Here is an 8500-nt window from a genome sequence, read left to right as displayed (position 1 = left end):
CACTTTCCCTCCACTCTTACAATTTCTCGAAGAAATCCTCACAATTGTTACACACTAATGGAACCTCTCTAACCTCTAGGGCCTCTAGATTCTCACCACCTCCTCTAGACTCTCTCAATTTTGGGCCAAAATGTTCTTTTAAAGTTGCGGATGAGCTTTCCCAAGAGTTGTCTAAGCATCCCTTCAAAATTTGGTCTTATCCAAAGCTTGAGTAGGCATAACCGTCGATCTCGCCGTCGGCGGCCTCGAGGGCGTTGTCGACGAGCTTCTAAAGAATTTTGTCCTGTAGTCTCGGGAAAAACTCGCCGTCGGCGGGATCGAGGGCGTCGTCGGCGGCCTAGTTCAAATCTTCACATTTTGGTCCTTTTTTTAGTCCTTTTCGCTCCAAATTCACTCTTTTTTGTATTTTTTTGCTCCAATGACCCTAATTCATCATTCCTATAACAAAACATCAAAAATACCTTTTTTTAAAGTGCAATATCATTAAAAACTATATAAAATAGGTATGAAAATCTCAACATATTTTTCTTTGGTCAGTTTCACATTTGCTATTGCTAGATGGAAAGACACGCGAGGATCACATATTCAAATTTGCTACATGAACTTGGAAATACAACATTTTTAAGCCAACCCAGGTTTGCTTGTAAATGAAAAAATTAAATGATACTTTTAGTGGAAGACTAGTGATTATAATTATATTTGAGAAATATTATTTGATATCCTCTGCAAAGAGTGTTTCTCAAACCATTTCGTAGTGTCAAATACCATATTCATAATTTTGAAAGAGCTAGCAAAGTTGTTTGGGGTAGGAACAAGTTGAAGAGGCACTCATCTTTAGGCGGTATTATTGAAACAACAATTGGAGCTTGTAAGAAAAAGAGGTTATTATGCGAGATATGCCCACATATTCTTTCAGCAAACATGTACAGATTGTTATCGCTATAATGGCTCCCACAACTATATTCGGTTGCATACTTCACGTAGTAACATTTAATTCAATTGAACCGATGAAGATCATTTACATGTCTCTACTGAAACATATGAATATCGCCTAAAACAATCAATATCATTATCCGCCACTACAAGATCATCCAAGATAGGGAAGGCGCTGCAGAGATGATTGAGAAAGCAAATTACTGAGGCCACAGTTAGCAGGTGAAAGGATGTTGTATGTTTTATTTTTGTATTACTTTATGTACAATGTGTTATAAAAATGCTTTATGTTTATTATATTTATGATTTATGCAATGTTGCATAATTTAAATCTAATTTTGGTGCAACTTTTATTTTCAGCTCTTTTGCATGTATTATTTCCCATATGGATGACTTTCAAGGCAAGTTCATATGTTTATTTATTACATGTTTTATTTTTGGTTTGAAGATATATGAGATATTCGATCTTATGGATTCTTTTGAATGACATATATGTTGTCATGAGTTCTTAACACATGAAATCACTATCAACGCAACCAAGTACCCTTCCTTTCTAGTCTTATGATTTTTAGGGTTTTTTTGGATGATCTTTATTGTGATATACAACTGTGACACATTCGAACTCGATATTGCGTGATTTAAAGACAACAAAAAACCTTTTTTTAAAAATCTACATTATTCTTGTAGTGATGAATTATTTGTTGGTTTTTTTTTTAATTTGTGCTTTGAGCGTCACAATTTTATGAAACTTCAATTAAATATTTATATTATTCTTCTTTACTAATGTTGCATCTAGGGGTTTGTGCTTCGTGGTTTTAAAACTTCAGAAAAGATGATCTCGAGGACTTCTAGAGTGTCTCCTGAGCATTTTGCTACTGTTGTGGATTACAGTGTTCTCTGCTTATTTCATGATAGCTGCATATCTTGGGAGATAACTTTGCAGATGTCTATGAAATAGATCAGAGAAATGTGACTTCTTCATATGGGTGAATCACTTCGATGGTTCCACCGCGAAAGTGATTAGACGTGGAGACTTTCGTCCGATAAGAGATTATCTATTATTATCTTAATAGTTTTATTTCTAATTTTGATTGTTGTGTTACTCATTATTTCGTGAGGTGTTAGTTTTTATTGCTTAATAATTCAACTCGATATTTGTTCTCTTTAAGAAAGAGCAACCAATGTTATTTTTCTTATAAACAACACAATACATCTAGGACAAAATTTTATTTATTAAGGAACAGCTACAACATAACTAATACAAAATTGTAAAAAATAAAAATAAACAGTTTCCCCACAGCAACTTACTATCACTGCAGCTGCCCCAAACAAACAAAACCGCATAATTTTAGTTGTTTCGATTCCTTTTTTTTCTTTTTAATAGGGTATGCCTTCTATTACTTGGTTTTCTTATGCCAAATCATTGTTTCTCGTATTGCTTCGGGTTATTTTGTTGAACTATAGTGACCTTAATCGTCAAGGAGTCCATTGCTTCTTCATGTCTAGATGAGGCTATGTGCTTATGAAACATATGTATTTTGCTCACAAAATTTGATTTTTAGCATACATATATATATAATATATAAATTTTCTTAAAGTGTAGCAGACGAACGGTCATTGCCGGACTGATTTCCCATTTGGGCAACCCAGGACATATGGTATTTCTGTAATTCAGTAAAAAATGAAGTATCAAAATTTGTGAAAATAAGAATTAGTACACTCAAATTCAACCTCAACACAACTTTAAACAAACAATTAAAACAAAAAAAAAAAAAAAAAAAAAAAAAAAAAAAAAAAAAAAAATCATTTCTGCCCCTATTTTAAACAGCAGACAAAACCCAGTACAATCTGACATTAAAAACCCTAATTTGCTTGATTAAATAAAATATATCTCGTAAATGAAAACTTAGTCGATTGTGAGTTGGGCACGTTGGAAAGCAGCAGTCCGTAGAAGCTACAGAGTTTGCTTTCGAGAGAATATGAAAAGAAGTGATTTTTTTTTTGCATTATTTTAAAACTTCCACCTTCATTCATGCTAAATAATATATTATATTTAGTTTCACATGATGATGTGATGCCTGGTCTTCTCCTAGCTATTTAAAGGCCCTTCTTCTTCTTCTTCTTCCTCAAAGTAGGGTTTCATGAATGAATGAAATCTCTGCTATATACAAATACTCCAGACTTCTGCATGGAGAGCTGTAGGCTTCAAATGTTGTTGATACCACTTTTTGCTCAGTTTTATATGTTTTGTTTTTATTATTTTATATTTTGTTGCTCTTTTGGGGATTATTATATTTTTTTTTTTGGTGTGATTTGCATGGGATTTGTAAGAGAGCTTCCTTCAGTCCACTCATGGATGGTCGTGGGACTAATTAGCTGCCGACTCATTCATTCAAATGCTAAGTGATATTGTGAGAGAGAGAAAGAGGCAGTGATGTGCTTAGTAGATGAGTGAATGATGCGGGAGATAAAATTTGATCCACGCCATCTTTGCTTGGACTGAAGGGAGCTCCCTTCTCTTTTTATCCCATTAAATATGTTGTTTTTGAAGCACTCTCTCTCTCTCTCTCTCTCTGTCTCTCTTTTTCTGTAATTATGATCATGGTAGACCATAGGTCTTTTTAGCTTTTATATATGGTTATTACAAGTGATACTTGCCCAGGTGATTTTAATGATTCTACAGTTGTATGCTGTGTTGTACATACTTTATTTCTTCTTATATATTATGTTTCAAAGCTGTAATATGATAATTAACAAATCTTATGTTTTCATAGGTAGGTACAATATATTCTTTTCAGTTCTGAGAGTTCCAACATGTTGCTTTTGCAGTCGAACCAGAGGTTTTGTTTGTTCAGAGTTTAAGAAGTTATTTTGAGAACTTGCAGATTTTATTATATGTATGTATATATTTATTTTGGTAGAAATTAATTGATTTTATGCTTTAAAAGCACCTTGATAGTCTTTATGTTTTGATTTCATTCCTTCCTATAAAAATAAATCATGTTCTGAACATATTTTTTACACAGCTAATTTGCATTATTGGCTTCAAGAACTAATTGTAAGTATAGTGTTTGAGTGAGTCTATAGATATAAACACACTCTAAAGTTTAGAAATTGCACGATTATATGATTCTGTGGTGATGTTTTCATTTCTCTACTCTTTTTGTACAACTGTGAAGGCCATAATTTTTCTAATTTGTACCTTGTTTGCAGAAAATGCAGTTATTTATTGGAGCTTTGCCATTTGAGATGTGTTATTTTCTTAGATAAAACATCTATCGCTTGCACTTGTTTTTCTTACTTCTTTATCTGCAGCAAATGATTTTGAAGCTATGAATTTAATGTCACAATTCTTTGGAATATTAGTGTAAAGAGTTCATGAACATTAAAAGGTAAAGAGTTCATGAACATCAGAAGGTTTTTTTTTTTTTTTGCATATTTTTATCATTAATGTTTATCTTTTTGAATAGAGATGCTGAATTACTGTAATTTTTTCCCTTTTAGAATGTAAATATATTAAAAGCTTTTTTATGAACTCATTATTATTTGTTTTTTGGTTGGTAAGGTGTAAATTTTTATTTATTTAGTAGGTTTTCAAAGTGGGGAAAATGTCAACTTTTTTAATGATTCATATTATTAGCCAGACATCGTGAAGTATTAGTGTATATATATATACACACAATTGACTTGATATATTGAAAATTTGATTTAAATGTAAATATGAATTGCCAAATTTCATGTATAAGTTAAAATGTTTCAAATACCAGTGTCCTAAAAATTTAAAATTTGATTTTTTTTACTGCTGCTAATTTATTTTCAGAAGAGTAGGGAAGACTGAAATACATCATTTTCCTTTATTTCTGAACAACATACTAAATCATTAGTAATTAATAATTAATTGTTAGTTCTGTAAAATTGATAAATTTGGATTAATAGAATAAACCATCCATACTCGAGTTCTAATTAAAATTTTACTAAATATACCCCTATTATTAAACATCTACAAAACCTGCACTTGACTCTGGAGGTACATTCACTCACCTCTGCAGACTATTTGACACCAATAAAGCTCACGAGTACGCTCTTCTGCATGTTAGAACTTCGTCACTCAGCTTAAATTAATGAAAGTACTTATTTAGAAGTGTTCAAGACAAAAAAAACCCTCTTTTGAAACTTACCCTAACCCTAATGTACGAAGTAGCAAACTTGTTTCTCTCTCTATACCATGTGAAGGAACCCCCTTCTTCTCTTTCCACGAGGCAAAGCTCTGTGCTGCACTATTCTCTGTTTGTAATGAGATGTCTTGTTTTCTGTAAAAGTTATTGGGTGACGGGCCATCAACCCTAACTTCCTCTCCACTTTCCAAAATCTTAGGGCTCTTTTACCACACCTTTTATATTTTAAGGAAGCCACAACCTGGCTGCCATTTTTTGCTGTGTCTGTCAAAATACCTCTGGATTATGATTAGTGGTTGGTTGCACGAGCTCTTCTGTAAATCTCCTTCTTTGTCTCTAGTTTTTTTAGTACTTTTGTTAGGGGTATGTGGTGTGGGTGAGTCCATAGTTTTAGCTATTTTTGGAGATTTTATGGTTTTAGCTTTGCAAAGTTCTTTTGCTTTTATGGTAACAAGAGTTATCATAATGATCATTTTGCCCCTTAATTTTGCAAGATTTTTAGCATTTGATAAGAGTTTTTTTATTATTTTATGGGTCAATTATGAATCATGAAAAATAATGATATGAATTAAAAGTAATAATTTCCTTAATACTTATTGACAATCATGATGAGAACTTGAATAAATCTTTAGTGTACTCTCAATAAGACTATCATTAAACCATTATATCTTTGGTGTTAAATCTTTATTGAGGTTAATGATGCTATGTCTAAGATTAACACATTTGTAAGATAATTTTGAGAGATTATGAATGATAATGGCTGATTTTAAGTGATTTTTTTTTATTTACTATGTGCATAACAAGTATATTTGGAGTGTTCTAATTTTGTTCTTGTCGATAATAAATTCAATTTATAGGTTTTACTCACCATCAAATTTTAAGTAGCGGCTTAAAAATCATCAGATGAGAACTTAACCATCATATAATGGTTAAATATTAGGGGATTTACATATCATTTAAAACATTTTAAATTAAATATTTAAGTTACAAAAATCTTTAAACCACCAAACTACCAACGGTATGTATAAGTGCTTTTGATAGATTAGGAGCAGTAGAAGCTCATGGTGGCTTGTGAACTCTTTAGGGATAAATATGCTATGATTTCAAGGCTACACACAAGTGTTTACAAAACATCAACCAACAACAAACTAGAAATTTGGAGAAATTTTAAATGAAAAGGGAATATAAATTACTGGCTTATCTACTGTGTGGTTTTTTATTTGTAATTGCTTATATGCAAAGCAATGACTCGTTTGGTTTTGATAGATTAGGAGCAGTAGAAGCTCATGGTGGCTTGTGAACTCTTTAGGGATAAATATGCTATGATTTCAAGGCTACACACAAGTGTTTACAAAACATCAACCAACAACAAACTAGAAATTTGGAGAAATTTTAAATGAAAAGGGAATATAAATGAGAAGGGAATATAAATTACTGCCTTATCTACTATGTGATTTTTTATTTGTAATTGCTTATGCAAAGCAATGACTCGAGTTCTCTTTGTTCTTAGCTTTCATCTGTTTTTCAATGGATGTTAATTTTTTGATTTGGTGGTTTTCAGTGTGGTATGAACGGTATGACATTGTGCTTGTTTATGATGCATACTATTGATGTTTTTTATTATGTGCAATCGTTCGTTTGGTGAGGGTGTTTGTATATGTGAATTTGAACGTACGTGGTGGTGTTTGGAAAAGCAAGTGAAAAGGCAATAGAAATGTTTGTATATGTAAATTGATTATGTTGGTTTTTGCATTTGAAAATTGAAAAAAATAGATGGTGGTATGGAAATGCTAATTGATGTTGCATGAAATTCAGTTGATGTTGTTGCCCGAATTTTGGTTGAGGTGTTCTCTGTGTTAGTTTTTTACTGCGTAGGTATGTGGATGTGCTGGCATGTTGAGGTGGTGGTGGTATTTTGGATGTTTTGATGTGTTGATATGTTGTGATGGGGGGTATTGTGGACTGTTTAGTTTGAGGAGGACAATGGAAAAATTAATGATCAATTAAATTGTTGGAGTACTTCATTTTCATCCGATGGTGGAAGAATTACACTAGTGAAAAGTACCCCTGCAATTAAAAATTAAAAACTTCAACTCTGTTGTGTTAATCTAGTTGTCTCTGGAAATTGTTTATGTATTTTTGCATATTTTTCATGTGAATTAGGAAGTTTTGAAAATCGTTTTGTGGTTAGGTGGTTAGAGGGTGTGAATTTAGTTTGAGGAGGACAATGGAAAAATTAATGATCATTTAAATTGTTGTACTTCATTTTCATCCGATGGTGGAAGAATTACACTAGTGAAAAGTACCCCCGCATTCTGTTGTGTTAATCTAGTTGTCTCTAGAAATTATTTATGTATTTTTGCATATTTTTCATGTGGATTAAGAAGTTTTGAAAATCGTTTTGTGGTTAGGTGGTTAGGAAAACTGTTGAGTGGTTAGTTTTATTTTCAGAAAAATGTGATGTATTTGCTTATAAATTAAATCAGAAAAATATAGACGTGAGTGAACTATTAAAAAAATTCCTCCATTTTTGTTGGCGTTTAAAATTTGGTTTTGAAAACCAACATTTGGTATCAGAGCGAAGGTGTCAAAGAAATGGCCGGAAATGATAGAGATCCATCTAAGTCACTTGCTGTCATCAAATCGACGGCAACGGGAGCCTTAATCCCGATCTAATTTCCAACGTTAAGTGAAACGAAATACAGCATATGGGCTGTCAAGATGAAGATAATCTTGCATTCACTAGGAGTAGGTCAGTGATTGAAGGTGAAGAAAAAGAAAATGACAAAGATCAAGGCGCCATGGTAGCCATTTCTCAAGCCGTGTCGGATGACATGATGATGGTAATTGCGGAAAAAAAGACGGCAAAGGAGGTTTGGACGCACTCAGTGAAATGCGAGTCGGCGAAGATCGCCTTAAGAGGGCACGCGTACAGGTTCTAAAACGACAACTGAACAAGTTACACATGGAGGATTCAGAGACAATAAATGAATTTTTCATGAAGCTTACCACGCTGGTGGGTGAGATCCGCTCATTGGGCATGAAGTTCGACGACAGTGAAGTTGTTGAAAAATTGTTCAGTGCAGTTCCAGATTAGATTTCTCCAAATTATTGGAACAATCGAACAATTTGGCAACACTAAGAAGATGTCGGTATCCGAGGCGATAGGTCGTCTCAAGACCTTCGAGGAAGGGCTTAAAGGGCGACTGCACTCAAAGGGTAGTGGAGAACAGTTACTCCTTACCCAGGCCGAGTGGGAGGCAAGAATCTCAAAGGCAAAGAAAGATGAAGGTTCCAACAACAACAAAAAAGGAGGACGTCACGGGAGAGGACGTGGTCGTGGGCGTGGATATGGTGGAGGTCGAGGTGAAGACCGAAAGCCACGTAACTTC

This window comes from Phalaenopsis equestris, unplaced genomic scaffold (genome assembly GCF_001263595.1).
Source record: "Phalaenopsis equestris unplaced genomic scaffold, ASM126359v1 Scaffold000180, whole genome shotgun sequence".
Taxonomy (NCBI): Eukaryota; Viridiplantae; Streptophyta; class Magnoliopsida; order Asparagales; family Orchidaceae; genus Phalaenopsis; species Phalaenopsis equestris.
The sequence above is the reverse complement of the archived record's forward strand: the minus strand, read 5'-3'. Positions refer to the sequence as shown.